General features: G+C 30.7%; 1 long non-coding RNA gene across 1 annotated transcript in view; it reads left to right on the top strand.

Moving 5' to 3' along the window:
• The window catches only part of LOC129216069 (uncharacterized), a 233233-nt gene extending 212759 nt beyond the window's left edge, over positions 1-20474 (top strand). Inside the window, exon 3 of the long non-coding RNA XR_008580167.1 lies at positions 20384-20474. This is a non-coding gene — a long non-coding RNA (uncharacterized LOC129216069). The remainder of the gene's footprint in view (positions 1-20383) is intronic.
• Positions 20475-21833: the final 1359 nt, after the last annotated feature.

Genomic DNA, 21833 nt, shown 5'->3' with positions numbered 1-21833 from the left:
TCTGTGTGTATATAATATAGTCAGGGCTATTTCTAACACGTACACTTGGAAATAGAAAGCGCACGGAAATACCTATATTTTTAAAGTGCATTTTAATCTTTTATTTTGAAAAAAAGAAAAGCATTACGGAACACAAAAAAAATAAACAATTGGGAAATTTTAAAATATTACATTTGAATGATTTGTATAATTTTAAATTAAAACTATAATTATTCTATACAATCAAAAACAAACTGGGTCTTCATTCTTCTTCGTCACTCCTTCAAAACCCCTCTAAAAATGTCTGAGGCTGTTTTTACGGCTCGAAAATAAATCTTGATGTTCCTATATATACCTATGTGTATAATAATTTTTTGCACATTTTATGTTTACATAAATGTAAAAGGGTAACTTTTTTACAAACTAGTTAGTGCCGAATTATGAACAGAACATGAAACTTAAATTAAAATTACAGCAATGCTTAAATACTTTATTTAATATGCCACTTGCGACACATAGCAGAAATTGGCTTCATTCTCGAACATAAACTACAACTTCTACTAAATCAAGCAACGCAATCCGAGATGCTACTCAGATAAAAACTCAGACACATAGTAAATCTCATTTCACTGCTTGTATTATCCTCAAAGGCATAGTTTTAGGAAAGACGCGGAAGCATTACGCTCTTTACAGATAAAGACAAGAAAGGCATAAATACTAGACATAGAACACTCTGCATAATATGTGAAAATCAACTTTCGGAAACAATTCTCCAGCATATGCGGAAATGGAGAAAAAGCTAAAGTCATAAATACGAGAAAACTCTCATAAAAATTGATAGAAAACTTATTGCACAATCGTGTTTCTTTTTCTTCACGATGAATAATAAATATAGAAGCAAACAAGGGATAAAATCTCGCAGCTAACGAAAATACGAAATTCTGCTAGCTTATTGTAAGCTATTGATTAAGAATTTCTCTGACATGCATTTGCAAAAAATGGTGCTGTGATTCTATGCAGTGCAAATGCTAAAATACTGCTATAGATATTCTTCTAGGAAAAGAGCACAGCGCCATTTTTGTCCGGAATTTTTTTTAACTTCCCGTAATAGTACTAGTAGAGGTTTCTGAAGGTCTAGTTGCGAAAACAGCTTAAAGCATTTTTTTAAAATATACAGAGGATACAGAAAACATTTTACGTTCTTAATTTTTCCAATGCAATTAATTTTGTTTGAATAAGCTTTGGAGAATGACTTCCATTTGTTTTGTTTTTGTTTGTTTGTTTTTTTTTTAATTAGCAGCTTAGTTTAAAGTATTTTTAATTGAGCTGGTTCTGAGATAGCCATACCTTCTTTTTAGCTTACTTTCCCGCAAAAATAAAAGAAAAGAGAAGAAGGAGGAAAAATGACAGACTCCTACTCCTGGAGTTTTAATGATCTCTATTCCCGACTTCGAATCTTTTACCTTAAAAACAGTCAAACTCCAACCTTACGAGTTCACAGCCCCTCCCCCCCCCTTTTTATTGTGAAATAATAATTGTTGAGGTGATTTGTTTTTATTTACATTCTAAAGTTTTTTTTTTTTTTTTTCATGTTTAGCAACGGGAGTTGAAGGAAAATTTGGAGAGGTCCCCCCCCCCCATCGGAAAGAAAGAGCTGTGTAGACTATTTTTACCAAAATTATTTACGTAATAAGACATTTTATCATTTACTTATTGATTTTCTAAAGAATACTTTGGTTTTTTTTTATTTTTGGCATATTATGTTTTTTAGTAATCAAGTTTTATTTTTAATAATGTACGTTTGGCATAATTTGCACTTTTAGCTAACTAAGAAAGTATTCACCATTTGCTGGAAATTTGTATTCGAAAATTGTATTCGAGAAAGTAGACTCGTTTAGTTCTGGACGGGAATTTTTGTTTTGGTTTTAATTTCGAATTCTAATTAAATTACTCTGCTATCTTAATTTTATACCATGCATTCGCCCGTAAACAAAAGTGCGTTGAACAAGATGTTTATTGCAATAATATTGCAAATGTTACCCGCCCCGTTTCCACATTGGACGTTTAGTAACAGCATGAAATGATTTGAATATTTGAAGCAAAGTCGGGTTTTGAAATAGGTTTTCGACCTGAATGAGAAAAGTTAGTTCTGAATTGATTTATAACGTGGTAGTATTAGACAAGGAGAGTTAAATTGCTAAATGTTTTTATTTTATTTGAAAAGTCAATGATTGAGTTGGCTCTGGTACTAAACACCATAACTAATAACAGCTATTTGCCACTATAAGGATACAGCACTTTGAATAAATCACTACTATTAGAATTTGCTACTACTTTTTCTACTACTGCAAAAATGCTTACTCAAAGAAGCATTTCTTTTTTCCAGCACGACATCGAATAGAAATGTAAGATGTTAATCATTGTATAAAATAGTGCCGTTCAAATGAACCGCCTCCTAAATGGCTAGAGCAATAAATAATTTACCAAATGAAAAATAATACTATGTTCTTGACATATTCATTCATTTTGACACACGTTTCCTACTCGAGGATATTTGCTAGCATAAAACAGGTGCTTTCTCGTAAACTTTATTAATAAATTGCACGAAGGCAAAAAAAAAAAAAAAATAAATAAATAAAATAAATAAATAAATAAAATAAATAAATAAATCAAAGTTTATTTACTCAATACCACAATACATACAACATCTTTTGTGCTTAATTCTACAATCCAGTCAAAACATTTATGATATTGTGTTTACTGGTTGGTTCTTGATAAAGTGTAAGTTATTTTTGGTTGGTTAAATTCATTGTGTATACAATGCCGGCAAAAAAATCTTTACATTTAATTGACAATTTAAAACTTTACATGCAATCTTATTGTCGTGATTTTATTTGGCATGCTCCCTAGTTATTTGGTCGAATACCGAATATTCGGCCAGATTGTGGCCGAAAATTTGGTATTTGTCCAATTCACAAGGGAGCATTTCAAGTAAAATCATGACAAGAAAAATATGTGTAAGGATTTAAATTGACAACCAAGTGTTTTTTTTTTTTTTTGCCAGAACTGTACAAACAATGTAGAATTTATTTTTATATTTTGTGAAAGTATCTCTTCTTATACCCACGGAGATATAAGCATTTCTGTAAAAAATGCAAATTTTATTTCAAGGTTTTCGGCTCATAGCACGCAGAGTTTTCCGTCAATCGTCACTAAACTTTCAGAATATTTAATTGCATACAATAGAAACATAATAATAAAATTTGAAATTAAAAATATTGGAAATTTGTTGAAATATGAACGTTTAGAGCAGTTGAACTTTCACTGCGCGTGTGCGAAAGATATAAGTTTATAACCTTCATAATCCTAAACCTAGATAGATCTTACACCTCGTGATAAAATTTCAGTTTGATCTCTTAAAAATTCAAAAAGTTATCAGTGATTTAATGAGCCAAATTTCAATAATCTTTAGATAGGCGACGAATCTCAAGCGGTCGTTTGCAAATTGGTAACACTTGCCTGCCATCATTCAGTGTGATTCATGATAAAAACAGATTATTTGCGAACGATCCCTCACGAGTCGTCGCCAGTCAAAGAATTATTGAAATTCGTCTCATTAGATCGCTGATAACTTTTAAATTTTTAAAATATCAAGCTGGAATTTTATCACGAGGTGTAGGATCTGTCTGGGCTTTGGAATTTGAAGGTTATAAATTGATATCCTACGCGCACGCCAGTGAAAATTCGATTGCTTCAAACATTCATATTAAATCAAATTTTCAACATTTTAATTTCAAATTTTATTATTATGTTTTTATTGTATGCTATCGAATATTCTGAAATGTTAGTAACGGTTGGCGGAAAACTCTGAGTACTGTGAGCCGAAAACCTTAAAATAAAATTTGCAGTTTTGAAAGAAATGCTTATATCTCCGTGTATATAAGAGATAATTTCACAAAAATATAAAAATAAATTCTACATTGTTTTTACAGTGCCGGCAAAAAAAAAAGCTTAACATTTGGTTGTCAATTAAAAACTTTACAAAAATTTTTCTTGTTGTGATTTTTCTTGGCATGCTTCCTTGTGAATTGGCAGAACACCGAATATTCGGCTACAATCTGGCCGATTATTCGGTATTCGGCCAAATCACTTGGGAGCATGCCAAGTAAAATCATAAAAAGAGGTTTGCATGTAAGGTTTTTTACTGCCAACCAAATGTAAAGATTTTTTTTGCCGGAACTGTACTTATTACAAATATGAAAATTTGAAATATCATTATTGATTTTGCCGAAGCATCAGCTAAAGTTTAAGCCATTTTGGATTTGATTTTTCATTGTTGTGCAGCTAGGGCTACCACGGCAAAGTTACGGGTTTTGCCAAATTGGCAAAACAAATATATATATATATATATATATATATATATATATATATATATATATATATATATATATATATATATATATATATATATATATATATATATATATATATATATATATATATATATATATAAACAATTCACGTGTGTGTGCCGTTAATAATCGCTCGCAGTGACAAATGACCGAAGCGATAATTTGCCAGAAAAGACAACCACTCAAACACGCATTCCGATCCAAAATGGCTGACCTTAAGCGCCGACTTTTACGTATAGGAACCTTAGATTATAACGCTTGTAGTGCAGTGATATAGCTATAGCCATGTGGCGCACTAGTTATGTAAAATTTGTGCGAGGTTTGGGGATATTTCGATAATTGGGAATCTGACGATCTTTCTTCGTTGACGTCAATTTTTGGCTCCAGCGCCTGCGCGAGAGGTATTTTTCTTTGCAAATCAAAACAAAGAGATGGGAAACATCTATTCAATAGGGTGACCATAAATCAGCAAGGTTACCAAAGTAAAATTATTTACGCCAAAAATGAGACGCCAGATTCCCAATTATCGAAATATCCTCCTAGGTTTTCGGAAAATAAGTGAATAAAACGTAGATTGTTAGTCAAAACGTGTACGTGTTTCTTTTTCTTAAATTTATGTGATCTCTAACTGATTTCGGTTGCCGGTGTGTGAAATATGTGATAAAAAAACTCCAGTTTGCGAACTAAAATTATCTGGATTGTACTTCACTAATGACAATAAAGTGTGTAAAACAGACTGCATGAATGTAGAAATGAAACTTGAAATGTTTGGTCTGCAATTCATCGAGTGTATTAACAAATGTAATAATTGTTTGTTAAAGAAACTACTTTTAATTAGTAGAGTGACGCTCAATTCATATCTGTGTTCTTGGGCAAGAACGCTATCAGCAAGCATTGTAAAGTGATAAAAGGACTGTCAACCATTGACACACTCAAGATGTAAAAAAAAAATAAAAATGATTTTGCTATAAAAAAGTTAAAACACACACACATACACACACACAGATTTGCGAAAAGCGTACACAAACTACAAACATTATGAAACGAAATACGCGTTTCCATAAACTAAGACAATCCACAAAACTGTCTCTTTCTTGAAAGAAACAAAATGTAATGATGATTTTTCATTCCCCGGGTAACAGAAGAAATAAAGGCCTGAAACTAGTTCCTCTGGCAATAGTTAATATTACATAACCAAAATTTTAACAATAATGTCAATGACAAGTATTCAAAGCAAAAATAATCAAAAAAGAAAAAAAGAGTGAATTAAATTTTTAACTAATCTATTCATTAAAGGCACAAAATAGAATCACACAAGAGCTATATGCAATCACTAATTGTAAGCATTTATAATCAAAACCGGTTGAATCAGTTTAAAAAAGTTTTGTAGATGATACAAAAAAAAAAAAAATCACGCAATGCTTTATTAATTTTTTCAAACAGTTTTGTTTTTTTCAGTGTACGACTTCACCTCTGTTTTCCTTTTACTACCTTTTACACAGTTAAGTAAGTACGGTAATCACAAAAAAAAAAAAAAAAAAAAACCCTCAAATTTAGGCTTAAATTTTCATTTTTCTTGCCCCCCCCCCCAAATGAATGTTGAATGCTTTTTTTTTCTCCGTTCACGCGTGCATATATGCTTAAGAGTGTGTACGCTCGAAATATCCATTTTGACGATCCCTGAATTAATTATCATGAGTTTTTTCCTGACGTCTGTTTGTGCGTATGTACGGGGAAAATTAGTGTTAGTTCAATGCAGACATGTAATCATGCCGTTATATCTTATGCTGTTTTGCATACTGTACATCAAAGTTTATACAAAAATGTAAAAAGTATTAAAATGTTGAAAGTGTTAGAAATAAATACAAACAGAAGTTAAAATTTTTGATATTTTCTCCATAAGTCTTCTTGTTTTTAGAATAACTGTTGGAAACAAAACGTACCTAAGCACAATGAAAATTATGTTATATGTAAGAAGGCACAACGTTTTCCGGGTGACATTTTTTTCAAACTTAGGAAATCAAAAACAGCATCATAAATGGACAATTCTTTGTTTCCAAATGATAATACTATGAGTATTTGAATCAATACTCCTTTTTTTTCAAATTTGCTTCTTACATGATAGCAAAGGAAAAAAAAAACCCTTATGTCTTACATGTTTAATTTTTTGATATTAATGTGATAACAATTAGAAGTATTAATTTTTAACGCTTCGCGAAACCAAAAATGGAGTTATTTCCTGCATTTGACATGTTCGTACTTTCGGTACACAAAGACATAAAGAACTGAATAGAGTTGCTATGGCGACCGAAGGTTGCTAAGTAGTCAAAATGCTTTAAGTCGAAAGAAAACATGGCAATAGGATATTGGCAATTTTTCATTCCTTTTCTCATTCTTTTTCGCAATTAATTGACCAAAATCATTGTTCAAAATTTACAATAAATGCAGGTGAACAATGGCAATTCATAAGTCATTGTTATTTTTTTCCTTTAAAGAAGGGTTTTGGATGTAACATTAGATTGTTATTCAAAACTGCAGTTATTAACAAACACATTATGCAACCCAGATAAGCTGGAATGAATTTGAATTTTTAATATCCTTAACATTAACGTTTGAATGAACTAAAACTATTATCGTGCGTTTAATGGGAAATATTAGCATAATACAATCATTGAATTACAATGCCCGCAAAGCGATGGAATGTCAAACAAAGAATTAAATTTCGACATTTGTTTATAAGAAATTTACCTTTTAAAATATTGAATCAAAAATGAATTCAATTATTTGAGTTACTTCTTGATATTCTGCCATTTAGAAAATGCATTAAAAGTTTAATGTTTTGAGAGTTTAGTATTTTAATCAAAATGGTATACTCACAGAATAAATAATTCAACTGGCAGGTAAATGGTACAAAGAATGTTATTGATAAACATAATAAAAATGTTATTTGTAAAAATATAGATATATTGATAGATAGGGAAACTGTACAGTCAAAAGTAACCGGGCACTTTCAGTTTTTTTTTTTTTCAAAATTCCTTATGATATATTTGAATAACTATGTTTTGTCCAACAAGGGAATGGATTACGTTCACTTATTCTAGTAAAAGTTCAATCATAAATGTGTTTTGGAAGAGTTAAATATTTTAAAGATGCAAAAAATGTTATTTTAATTAAACTGCATTGTAAAAAATCCGGAAATAAATTGTAAATTTTACTAGTCAGTTTCACTGTTTATGTGTACTTATTTCATAGATTTTCGTAAAAGTGTCTTTTATATACTTCTTCAAAATTTATAAAAGCAAAATGAAAAGCGCAGGGAAGAAAGGCGAAGTATAAATAATTCCAGAATTTGCAAAATCGTAATTGAAAGCTTGCAGCCTAGGCCATTCTTCATTGTACAGTAAAATTTTGGATGATTTTTGCCGTGTTCCTTTTTGTATTTTAACCATTCAATTTAGAAAAAAAAAATCTGAAACAAAGGTATGAATTTTCCTAATCAGTTTCCGTTTAAATGTAAATTTTCGTAAAAGTGTCTCTTATATACTTCGTTAAATTGTATGCCAACAAAATGAAGAATACAGGAAAGGAAGACGAAATGTCAATATTTAAATGGTTTGAGAGAAAGTCGTAATTGAGATCTTACAGTACAAGTCATTCTTTATTCTACAGTAATGCTGAAAGATTTTCGCCGTGTTCTTTCTAAATTTTTACCTATTCAAAAGGGGAATAAAAACTGGATGTAAGCTATAAATTTTCCTAATCGATTTCACTCTTTATGTGTAAATATTCCATAGATTTTCGTTAAAGTCTCTTATATACTTCGTTGAATTTTATGCGAATAAAATTAAGATCTCAGTAAATGAATGTGAAATGTCAATATTTTCTGAATTTGAGACAATAGCAATTCACAGATTTTCAGCCTCAGAAATTCTTCATTGTACAGTGAAATTTTTAATGATTTTTGCGATGTTTCTTCTCCTTTTTTAGCTATTCAAGAAGAAAAAAAATACATGTTGCCATGTTGTTTTCAACTTAAACAAAAACATTACATTTCGCCATTCTTTCTGTCGTTCTTCAAACACATTGAAATTAAAGTACAAATATGGACAATCAAACTATAAAAATATTGGCTCAAAATTGTCTCGAAAAACTATGCTATTTACTTCAAGTTTACCTAAATCCTCTCTGAAATGTTGTTAAGGTTGTTGCTAAGCGCATTTCTTTGTTTAAAACGTATTAAATCTTTTTGCTTTAAACTAGTAAAAGTAAACCCATTCAAATAATGTTGCTTGATACACAGTTTGATAGTATGTTTCACTAAATGCGCCTTTATTGCGCGCAAAATTCCTGGATTTTTTCTTTTCTTTTTTTTTACAGACAACGTATAATATTGTCGCCATTAGAATCAAGAACGCATTAAAAGTCGAAAATCTTCCAAGAGCATCTGTTATGAAGAAAAGTCTTCACTGGAATCATTTCATTTCTTCTTGCTAAAATTAGACTTTAATAGTGCTGAATCGTACCCTGAAATAAGTTTAAATGAAACACAAGTTTTAAGGTCACAACTTTGTTTTACTAATAATATCAAAGCTGCAGAGTTATTAGAAATAATCTTCTGCTTTAAAGATACTCCGAATTATAGTCATAAATTTTAAGGACCAGAGAAAAAAGAAATAATTTTCTTTATGACACGAGTTAAAACACTCCTAAAGCTCGTTTAATGGTTGACACTATCAGGACGTAGAGTCCTGGCTGCAATAAATATTGATTTTTTCATTAGCAGTAAAAACCAGTTTGGAAAACTGGAATTCAATAGCATAAGTTCTTTTCAGAGAAAATTCCTTCTTTAATATTTTCACCCAAAGACTTTCTGGAGTTCCCCTTCAAAGGCAATTTTAAAGCGGCAAAAATTTCAACTAAAATCAATGGCTTCCTTTTAAAAATTAGAAGGAAAAAAACCGGGGCCGTTTCTTTGTGACAAACTCCACGCCCTTCAAATGACCTTCTAGGGTTTTAAGTGCTGATAGTTTTTTTGAAAACTTTTTCCATAAAAATATCATTTCACTAGCCGTAATTTATGCAAATGAATTAGCTGCAAATGAGGTAAAAAATTGAGCTATTTTTACTTCTGTTTTGGAAAGTAACGCATAATAAAAATGACTAATTATTATTGATTGTTGTTTTTTTTTTTTTCGAAAAATTATTATTCATAAATTTCTGTGGTTTTATATATTTTGCTTTAAGTAGTTTAAGTCATAAAAAGGTTTTAAAAGGTCTTTCTTTTAACCAATGCCAAAAATACTGTAAGCATAAAAAGTGTAATGAAAATAAAATAAAATGTTTTTAGTACTATATTACATTAAATCATATCTCAGTTCAACATTTTCGTGAATGGAAAAATGACTAAAAATTTGTAAAGATTTTACTTGTAAAGATTTTACTATGTTTAAACTCTGCTATTGGTTGTAATCCTCTTTAATTATCATTCTTTAAATTAGATTCTGTTATGGGTTGCTCTGAACTTAATAAAATGTACTTGACGTCTTAAAAATCCTACATTTGTTGCGGCTTAGAAGGTCATTGTGCATTTATCTGTTCTCCTTCATCTTCTTTTTCACTCTTTTTTTAATTGTGTAATAAACAAAGCCAAAACTTACTTATTTAGCTGTTTTAAATGTTAAAGTAACCAGTATCATAATTGAACAAGACTGTTGCTCAAAATTTTCCCATAAAATATACATACTTATTGATACATGATTTGCATCAATATGTAATTGTAGATTTGGGGAAGTATTTGAAAGCAAATTATATTATAACACTGAAATGAAAAATTAAAATATCCCTTAAAAGATGAAATTATAGGTTGTTGGTATTCAAGTATAATTGAATACATTTGGTAAACCACGAAATTCTATGTTTGCTTTTCGATGTCACACCATTTTTTCATACATGTTTTAAATGAAACCTATTGTCACAAAGTCTTACAGTGTAAGTAAATGAATGACCTAATATAATTCAATTTTTATGGCGTGTGAATCAAAACAACTAAAGCAGTATAGATGTAGATTCCTTTGGATGCATGAAATATGTAAGTGTAGCATCGTTGTTCAGTATTAAAAATATTTATAGAGAGACGGGAAACCTTATAACAATACTCGCAGCTACTTTTTCTAGATAAATATTACTTTTACGTTGTTTTCTGCCAAAAAAAAAAAAAATGCACACATAAATCAGTTAAAAAAAGACTTCCTTGAAACTATATTTGGAGAAGAGAAAACTATTGTTTTCATTACTACAATATACTCGACATCTTTAACAAATTCAGAAGTTGTTTTTCCCGTCCACAACCAATGTTAAGGAATACGAATGTCAGTCTACATCTGAAATTTAACAACTTTTTCCTAAACTACCGCATCTCCTTCTTTACTAGAAACATAAGTACAACTCAGGAAGCAAACATCAATGTTGAGTAAAAAAAAGTGAAATATAAGTAGAAAAAAAAGGAAGCTGTCTTTCCCAGTAAATACATGTCTCACCAATCTTTTTCTTCGCGACTCTAAATTAAATCAAGCAAGGTTTTTATTTTTATTTCATCAGGCGTCTCTGTACGAGCGAAGTGTCGCTCCGACAGACGCGCACCCTTCTCCCTTTATTACACAAAATACCGAGATGTTGTTAAGACCCGTTGAAAGCAATTAGATTTCATTTTGCAAGGCCTCCTCGGGCGAGCGGTGTCATTTGGGGAGAAAGGGGCCAAGTTGGGCCGCGATTGGCTTGACATAGCCGCTGACGTGGCAAAAGCGCCCTCTGTTGGGACATTTTACAGCACAAATTTGCAAAGATGTTTCTTATTTTTATCCGAAATGTTGAGCGTTGTCATCCCAATATTGGTCTTCGTGCGACCGTGGCATGAATGTTTTAAGCAATTAATGATAATATGCCAATTTAGAAAGGTTGCACAATGTTTTATATATTATACATTGACAAAGAATAAATGAAAATATAAAATTGAATATTGCGAAAAAAATATCGCATGTAAGTTGAGTATGGCTATGCAAATTAAATGATATCGTTTGTTCTAAGACATGCCGCAAAATATCATTTAACGGTGATTAGTTAGGTCATGACGGAAAAAATTATTAATTAATTTGTGGTGAAATTTAAAATATCATTAAACAATGTATAAATATTGAACATTTTCTAAACATAGAAGGCATGTGTTTTTAGGTTTCTAGGAACTCCTTTGTCAATGCAAACGAAGGGAACTTATAGATGAGTGCAGTACAGAAAGTTCTATAAATGTAATTTAAAAAAAAGAAAAAGCTTTTAAAAGCAAAAAGTAAATAAAGATTATTCATTTTTAACACTAGTTCTTTACGTAAAAGTTATTTTCATTTTTTGTTGCTGGTCCAACATAAAACATAAAGACGAGGTTCCACTGTAATGCCCAAACCAACCATTCTGGGATATTATGTAAAATTACACAGGAAAAGATGAAACGAATGCTGGAAATTGAGAATAGATCAAAAATACATACCTGGTAGTTGTGCAACTATTTAAACGGGACTGTTCCCTCCAACGTTTCTAGGCAGCATGCCAAGGCTTGTTACGTAGTCTTTGTAACTTACAGCTGCCTGCAGAAATCTTTGTTTTCAATTCAGTACCTCAAAACCTACAACAACCATAAGAAATCTTTCACTTATCGTAATATGAGTTGATTTTCCATATTATTCGCCTAAAGAAACGACCTGGTTTCGAAAAGGGATCAGGATAAATAAATGATATAGACAGCCTGAGAATCTAGAGCCATGCAACTGTTATGAAGATTAACTGAGAAAATATACAATTCAAAGGAACAATATGGTTCATGAAATGCTAGATTTCAAGGTCCCAAAACTAAACTTTAGTCACGGAATACTGAGATATATTCGATTGGGTTTTCAACAAATACGAGTAAACCTCTAATCACGAAGTATCTTGTATTAGATGAAACTGAGATAAATATAGTATTCGAAGCAATTTTAGAATCAACAGTCTGCTTTACAAGTCCTAGGCCAGCTGAGAATAGAAATAGTGACGAAGGCTGCAAATGGCCATGAAGGAAGATATGCTTATGTTATATAACAAGAATGTAATAGAAGGTAAAGCGCAAAAATGCCGAAATCAAACTCGAGACAGACTTCTTTGCTTAAAAAAAAATTAGATAACACACTCTGTTGGGATGGTGTGCATACATTTTCTATCTATCTTCCCGTTCTATGGTGTTCTGGACTGTTTTACCTCGGTTTCGAAAGCGAAGAAAACAGAGCTGCAATCATTATCTAAAAGCATATTCCAAGTGATAAATTAATAAGCAGTAGGTGATAAATCTATAGCAGACCAAGCTTTTAAAAATGCACCATATTCGTCAAGCAATATAATCATTCGACATAAATATTTCAAAAACAGTATATTAACGTTTTGTCAAAATTTATTAAAAACGCTAAAGGAACAGAAAATCTCCAAAATTTCTACACATTTGTGGAAAAGGAAATGAAAGACTTAGACCACACTTCGATTTTAATGGGATATTAGCGGCACCAGCTTTACTGTTTCTGCTACACATCACTACACATCATTGAAAATATAATTTTTTTTCTTTATTAAGTTAGCTGAAAGCACCAAAAAACCTTCTTCACTTTCAAGAAAGGTTGAAACTTCAACGCGAAGACGACTAATTAGGAAACAATTCAAAATAATTCAAATTTTTTATGCTTATTTTGCTCCACCAATGACTTTTTCTTTTCTGCACTAACCATCATCGAAATTAGAAGTTTTTTTTTCGGTCCAACCTACTGCAAAGGGCTGCAAAAGAGGCTTATTCATACGGTAAACCGCCTCTCCTGTAGGCACAAGGAAACCCAAGATGTCTACACAGATAAGAGTGTTCTATGTCTTGGACATTTGAAATATTAAGAGAAACCTTTTAATATTCGATGCAGTATTTATTTAGTAATATTAAGCTTATTTATATTTTAAATATAGTGTAAAATTAGACGATTACATGCATGGCAAAATAGATGGGGTAAAGTGAAATACATCATTTTTCGTTTAATTATTTAATCATTTGTGAAATCTCTTACGTATTCTTTATTAATTACTTTTTTAACATACCTTAATTTAGTACGAGCTCTTATTTATTCATTCAATCCCTTATTTTCATATTCTTTCACCTATTTTCTTGTTTATTCACTCCATTACCAGCACTTTTATTTGTCTTCATACATTAATTCATTTATTTATTCATTCGTTTATTTTGTTTAGTATCTTTTCATTTATTTAATCAACCCTCTATTTACTTATCCATTTGATCAAAAATATTTTTTTATTATAATCCAATAGAAAATATTGCCTTTTTCAATGTGGTCCATGAAAAAAAAGAAAGATTTCTATTTTCGTTAAAGCGAAAATTTACTGCCAAAAATTAAGAAATATTGTGTCAATGCAAATTTTATTCTAAAATGCAATGTTCTTTCCTTATGTACTTTACATATCAAAGCAAATTTCGAATTTGGTAATTTTTAAAAAGGTCAGTCATTTTAACTATTTTACTGTGCCCCACTATCTGCTATAAGTAGGACAAGAACCCTAATCTAACTTCAGAATGTATGATTTGTTAAATAATTTTGCTTGAGAACAAGAGTACTTCCTATATAATCTGAAGGTCGCGATTGCACTTCAGAAAAGCACATTTCTAATAAACCCGTTCTACAGCGATTGAAATCATTGTTTCAGTGGACATTTTCAGTGTTAATAGCGATGATATCAAGTGTGCATAGACTAGACAGTGTCTACGACATCATTAGATGTTTGTCCTCCATCGCTCATTGAAAACTATTGAACAATAAATTCTATGTCATGTACAACAATTATGGCAACAAGTCAAAAGCTAAAAAAATGGCCTTCCATAACCCAAATTTTACACAAATAAAAAAAAAACAGAGATAAAGATAGAAAGGAATACAGTTTTTTTCTTTCTTTACGTATGTAATCTACGTGTTAAAAGGGGAGTAAAGATATCAAATCCTTGAATCACAAAGAAAAAAATAATCTACCAACCAAAATGTAAAGAAAAAGAAAACATTAAAAATACATTCACCGTATCTGTAATTTTCAAATATCTAAAATTATTTGCCAAATTTTCATTATTCTTGCTCCCAGCAATTTTTTCAAACGTTCAAATATATCATTTGTACTTTAAACATAGTTTAAGGTAACTTTTAATAGTAAAAAGTTTATACAACAGTCTTGTATAATTCAAACGATCTGCAATTCCAAAGTGATGTTGCTACAAATTTCCATAATTACAGTGAAAAATGTTTATTAATCCATTAATTGCAGACATAGCTTTTACGAAACTCACAGGTCTGTCTACTAGTTTAAATCGTAAAGACCAGGAATACTGCCTTATCAGTAAGTTACCGATCATGAATAACTACAAGGCTTAATATAATTGCAATATAATTCGATTAGAGTTGATGCGCTGTATGTGTATATAATTCCAGTGATAATTAATTTTAAAATATTTAACTAGATTGTCTGTTACACAATTAATTTAATAAAAATGCAATTAACTGCACACATTTTCATGTATTTATCAATATGTTCAAAAATTCCGAAACGTAGTTAAGAAATGATGCAGGTACATAATACAACTTGAAATGTAATTACAACACAGTTACTTAGAGATGTCTTATATTGCAGTTGGTAATGAAAATTCATCTTTTAGAAAAAACATAAAAGTATTTTCCTTTTAAATGAGAAAACACATCTGAATATTTTTGGAAGAATATGAGACATTTTATGACACGTTGCTCCCATTTTTTTTTTCATAAAATGCTAAATGTTTCAATAAAAGTTTTAAATTTAATGGAACAAGAAACAAAAATACAGTGCATGTTTATAGTGCAGTAATACAGTGCATATCACTGTAAAATATGTTTAAGAGGAATGATTTATTTCATAAAAATATTTGCATGTCGTCCTTATTTTGTCTCCAAACTTATTATAAAATTCATGCTAACAGCTTTACGATTGTTCTATAACTTTTTCTTTTTGTCATCACAAATTTCATTAACCTTCTTCACTAATAATAAAGCTGAAAGTCTCTCTGTCCGGAGGATGTCTAGATGTCTGTAGGATGTCTGTGACACGCATAGCGCCTAAACCGTTCGGTCGATTTTCATGAAATCTGGCACAAAGTTAGTATGTAGCATGGGGATGTGCACCTCAAAGCGATTTTTCGAAAATTCGATGTGGTTCTTTTTCTATTCCAATTTTAAGAAAAAAATATCATAAGATGGACGAGTAAATTACGAAATTATCATAACGTGGAACCGAAACATGGGTACAAGCCAATTGGCGAGATACGAAATTATCATAACGCGGAACCGTAAGATGGGTACAAGCCAACTGGCGAGAAAATACACAATACATTATTTGTAAATATACAGGCGAACCAAAAGACCTTTTGATTTTTCTATTACGGGCAAAGCCGTGCGGGTATCACAAGTAGTAAATAAATCTTATACAGTTTATTTTGTTTTACATTTTAAACTTTTTGTTTTGTATTTTGGTTTATAAGACATTTTAGGGTGTAAAGAAAATTGTATTATTAGCAGAATTGATGAATTGTTTTCATTTCATTTGTTTAGTAATTACATATCAAGTAAGTAGATGAAGTACGCAACATTACGAGCTAATCACATAAGTAAAATTTCAATAAGGATTCGAAACTTGATAGCATTAACATTTCAAGAGAGAAAATTCAATCCTTGAGTAAAAATCGATGTTTACTTTTTTTAACTTCAACTAAATCAATTTGAGCCCCAGCAAAACTATTGGCGAAAACGTCAATTTGGCACTTTCCCTGGAACTCCCTTTGACATAAATTTCCATTTTCGTGTGTAAAATATATGGCAGAAGCCCGTTGAAACGCCATAAAAGGAAACAACGTTTCTGAATATGTTTCTCTTTCGAATTTGCAAGTTAAATTTTCAGCTGCATCCACGTCTGCAATTTAAGCTTTTGCAATAATATGTCTTTGACATTCAGATCAAAGTATTTTATTACTTGTCAGAGCGTTATTTTTCTCTCCATATTATTCATGATGGTAAAAAAAAATGCAGTTTTACTATGAGTATTTTTTTTATTCTCCTGTCCTTGCACCTGGAATATCACAAGAAGAAAGCTCTGTTTTCTACTGATTTAAAAACATTCATAGATTTACATATGTTTTTTCTTTTTGTCTTTGAATCTTGAAAATAAATTGCAGTATAATTTTTCTGTATGTCAAAAACATTAGCTTACCTTTTTGAATTCTAAAAAACAGTTGTTGCCAATTTATTTCGTCCGTTATACAAGAAAACACTCTTTTTTTTCTTTTTTTAAATAAAGAATTATGAAAAAAAAAATGGTGATGAGAATCTTTGAAAATGGCAGTTACAGCATACAATGCCATTACAGTTGAGTCCCGACTTACGCGACGGATGCGTTCCAAGACTCCTCGCGTAAGTCGAAATTTCGCGTTGTGGAAGAAATATATGCATACAATTTTTTTAGAAGCATACCAAATTCTTTTAGACACTTAAAAACCCCCCTCAAACTTCTTTAAAGCATTCCTCAACTATACACTACAGTTTCTTACTTAAAGAACTGAACTTTTATTGTATTTAAAAAATAAAAAACTGTTTTATTCAACATGAAATACTTTAAGATGCCCAAAATGAATGATCGATGGGAGGAAAAAACATAAAATAAAACAACACGGTATGTACAGTATGTAGTAATAATAAAATGCTGCACTATAATAGTACTGTACGGTAGATACAGTAACAATACTTATGAGTTAAAAAATGAAGATAATGATGATTAATGCTCTATTATAAGATTGTTATTCTTATTGAATACATTTTTAAATACGGTTGCTTCGCCTTTTCTTTTATAACGTTTCAATTTATGGCAATAACCTTTCTTCCTGATATCTTTAATACCCAATACAAGAGCAGCTTCTATTTTTAAAATATTTACATTGATAGACTGTTCTGCAAGCTTCAATATGAAAACTAAGTTCTAAACTTTAACGGATATCTTTATGCTTTGATTTTTAATTGTACGTATGGAAGCTTCACTCATATTTATTGTCGCGCTACCGTAGATGTTTGTCAAGCATATCGATAATCTTAGCCTTGTTTTTTTTAGTCAGAAACTTTCTTTTTCTTTCCATCTTCGCAAACTTTGATGAAGGTGCCACTAAGGTGCCATTATATTTCATCAACTTTCATATTTAGAATGAAAAAAATAAATAAATGAAAGATGCGGAGTGGTTATTTGATGCACTAACAACGCGATGCGTAGACTAATTTGGTGTGGGAATCTTCTCTGTCAGTGATGCTTAAAGGGATGTAGTAACACTCACGAAATCAATATTTAGTAGCCAATAACGAAGCCGATGTACTTCCTTCCAAAAGAATTCGTGTTGTGGATGAAAAACTCGGGTTAGCTCTAAAATTCGTTACTCATGAAAAATTCGCCTTATAGCCATTTCGCGTAAGTGGAATCGCGTTGTAGCGGGAGTCGACTGTAGTTACATCCATTAACCAAATTATTTTGTAATTAAAAAAAGCATTCGGTTATGTATTTCATCAGTATGGACTCATACATTTACGGAAAAATCGGTCAAAACGCCCACTCGAAATATTACCATTACGCAAACTTATAAAGAAGTCGCATTTGTCTCAAATGATTCATAAAGAAGCAATAAATTTTTGAGATGAAATAACCCGATTCTCCAAGTTAACCTTAATCAGTTATTTATTTTTATTCTTTTTTTGTTCCTGTGATTTAAGGTATGTGCTTTGCAATCGTGTGCATATGTGGTTCTACCTTTCTGTTTTACATTTTCTGTTGACCTTCGGCAAGTCTTGCTTAAGCTTTCAAGAATATTATGCCCAAACAGGTTTATCAAGAGGTGAAATTTCATAGTAAGATTAAAATGTTAAATTTAAATTGTTATTAAGACTTAAACTAAATTATTACCATATTAATTTATTCCTACTAATGTTGATGTACTGATAGGTTTAATACATTTTAGTAATGATTGTTCAAATTTTTAAATTTGTGTTTTTTCATTCACTTCCTTCCATTATGTGGTGCCTCATACGAGCTTAAAACGGCCACTTTGAAAGAATTTTTAAAATTATTTATCTTTAATCTTTTCAGAAATGTTTTCCCCCACTTTACAATGACAATGATTTTTTTACAACTATTATGCTTTGTTTTCCCACCTATAGCATTCAAATACGTACACCAAATCGAATTTTTAACATTTCTCAAATTAAATCTTTAACAATAGAATCAGCACGCGATTTATAATCCATAATTTCAGCATGAACGAATTTCTGACGCTATTATCCATCACTTTATCCGTTTGTGGAACAGAACATGCGAGTATAATACATCTTAAATTTGAGCCTGTATGAGCATGATAATGAATTGTGGGCTGACTACTTGTATTCCCAGAAAGACAAAACAAGTGCTTCGACTTCTGCTTCATTATTTCAAGAGGCGAAAGCGGGTTACGGTTCTTTTATGACATTTTGATAAATGATATTATTAAAGATATTTGTATTTGCTTCCCGTAGAGACATTTGTTTAGAAAGTGTTTCTATGACAGTAAACGATTTCTATAGAGTCCAGGTAAAGAAGCGTATTCTTTGTTTCGGGCCTATTGTAGAAAGCAAATAACATTCTAGACGCGCGATTGTTTGATTTGTTAGAAGGGTATTGGCAATAAAATTGGAAATATGTTTCTAATTCAGGTTAATGAAATTTATGAAACGAATTGTTTGAGTGACCATTTTCGTAATTATATTTCCACGTTTACCGTCTTAACAATTCCTCATTGTAAAAGGACGTATTGTTAACGCATGTACAATGTTATGTATTAAATATTTGTGTATAAAATTACATTAGGAAGGATTTCATTGCTCATAAAGCTCTTATGTTCCCAAAGTTAAACAATTTTTCTATTAGGGATTACAAACACAGATAAATACATCATTGAAATATGCAACACATTTTTTTAAAAAAAAGAGAGAAAATGTTAATTGCCTTTAAAAAAATATTATATAAAATGTACAATCATTACTCTGTTGAGTCAAAATGTAGAAAATACCAAAATATTTTGATTTTAGCATAACTAGTGGAATGTATTTATTTTAATGTTTTTCCTTTTTCATGCAATAATTTTTAAAGCAAAATGCATTTTGGGTATCGGAAAAAAATATTTAGTTTTCTGTCTGCCTTTTTTTTCTTGAATAAAAACAAAAATCTTAAGGATACATAATGCAAATAGGAAAACAAAGTGAAGCGAAAAAGAAAGTCAATTTTCCCGCAAAGAAAGAGCAAGAAATCAAAATACTCACGTTTATTTTTCGTCTAAACAAATGTTTTTTTTTTCTTAAAATAAAACATAATCTTAACTAATCAGCTGAATCATTTTTATACATTGATCAGATTAAAATTATTAATTAGTGAAAATATATTGGAAAAAAAGCTCAATTATTTACGCTTATTATGTTTAACTCCGGGACGTCAGGATACGGTTTCAGTTTTTTTAGGGGATAAAAAATGGTGCTGCGACCCTGTGAAAGAACATATCAACCCGTGGACAAAAACATAACTTTCTGGTCTTGTCGTTTTGAAATTTTAAAACAGAAACTTCTGTCAATTCTTTGAAGAAAAAAAAACCTTGAAAGTGTTTTTTAAAGACAAAGACGAGGCTGTCCATTCACTGGGGAATATTCATTCCCAGAAACGACAACGCTATGTAACTTTAATCGTATTTTATTTCTCTTTTTCTTGTGATTATTGATTTTTTTCTGGCATCAGATGTTATATATGCATCATTACTTTAATCGTATGGCTTTATTTACAGTGCATTTTTATTCTAGTCTCTGTATGGAGGGCCTGGCCAAAAGTAGCCGACTCAACAGACAAGGCTCTAGAGTAAGGCGCCATCGGAGCCAGGAATGGCAGGACTATAGCAGCTCTGACAATGAAGATCATCAATCGGTTGACCCTAGATCTTATCGTTATGCACCTAGTGAAGAAGCGTATGACGATCAGCGAGGATCAGATTCCCGGAAGCACGGAGTCGGTAAGAATGTCCTCCTTTTCTTTCCAACGTTTAATAGAATTCGCCAGAAAAAATACAACAATTTTATGTAAGGTAGATAAAATTATATAAGTAGTTGTATTTTTCACTCTTTACTAAAAATTATAATTCGCTATCACATTCTCAACTTACGTCGTAATGCCATTGTGCGGAAAAAAAAGGATACACGAATTGTTTTCCTGTTCTTAAATATACCGATATTTTATTACAGGAATTTGCATGGAAGAGAGATTTTTTAAGGTAAAAATAAGAAAAATCAATGTTTATAACGTTACCCATATTCTTATGATGATTTAAAACCCACATAATAGAAAAAATTGCATTTAGACTGAAAGAATTTAACCAATGCTTCAGATTTACTCAAGAAGCGAAGATGATACTCTCGGAAAATATAAATACAGGAAAGAATCTGTACTAAACATGACTTTGTTTTTATCTACGCGTGTTTGCTACACTAAGCCAGACTGATTAGGTTTGGAATGAAAGCTTGCCGGTTTTGAATGAAATTTCACAAAAAATCAAACGTCCTCTAAAAAAAGCTAACGCTCGTTTAAAATTTCTAATTACATTAGTTAATTCGAATTTTACGATTGAAAATGTATTTTAAGAGCTTAAATTACATATTTAAGAATCATCTGAAAAATTGTCGCTTAAAAAATGCTTTATATTTAAGCCTTTTAAAGCTGCTCAAAATTAGCTCTACCAGTAGCTCCAGTAACAACAAGAGCACGCCAGTTTTTTCATTTTTAAGTAGCTTTCATATTCTAAAAAAAATTCTTGCCTTGTTGATAAAAGATTTAATTTGCGTATTTTTGCCGGAATGAATAGTCGTCAAAAGAATACTCTTTGCTGAGAAAAAAGTTATTTCGTTTTATTGATATTATTTTTTCAATAACTTTCACATTGAAGTCTGGAGTCCTATACAAACAACATTATGCATTTAGACTCTAGTAAAATTATTGCGCTTAGTGCCATAAATACAATACATTTCCAAATTTAGTCGCAACTCTTTTGGAAACTAAAATTTGAGAAGTTCATAGTCGTTTTGAAGTGTTCATAGTCCAATTTGATCATTTTAGGAAAATGTCTGTGTGTGTGACCGTTTTTTGTGATTGTTCTAGAGAAAAACTCCTGCATGAAATCGAGCACAATTTAATACGCGTATGTTTATCCGTGTGAAATGGTTATAGTTAGTTTTTGGTCTGGATTCCTTTAAGAAAACGTAG

Source organism: Uloborus diversus, chromosome 2 (genome assembly GCF_026930045.1).
Source record: "Uloborus diversus isolate 005 chromosome 2, Udiv.v.3.1, whole genome shotgun sequence".
Taxonomy (NCBI): Eukaryota; Metazoa; Arthropoda; class Arachnida; order Araneae; family Uloboridae; genus Uloborus; species Uloborus diversus.
This window is presented reverse-complemented; position numbering and strand designations above follow the sequence as displayed.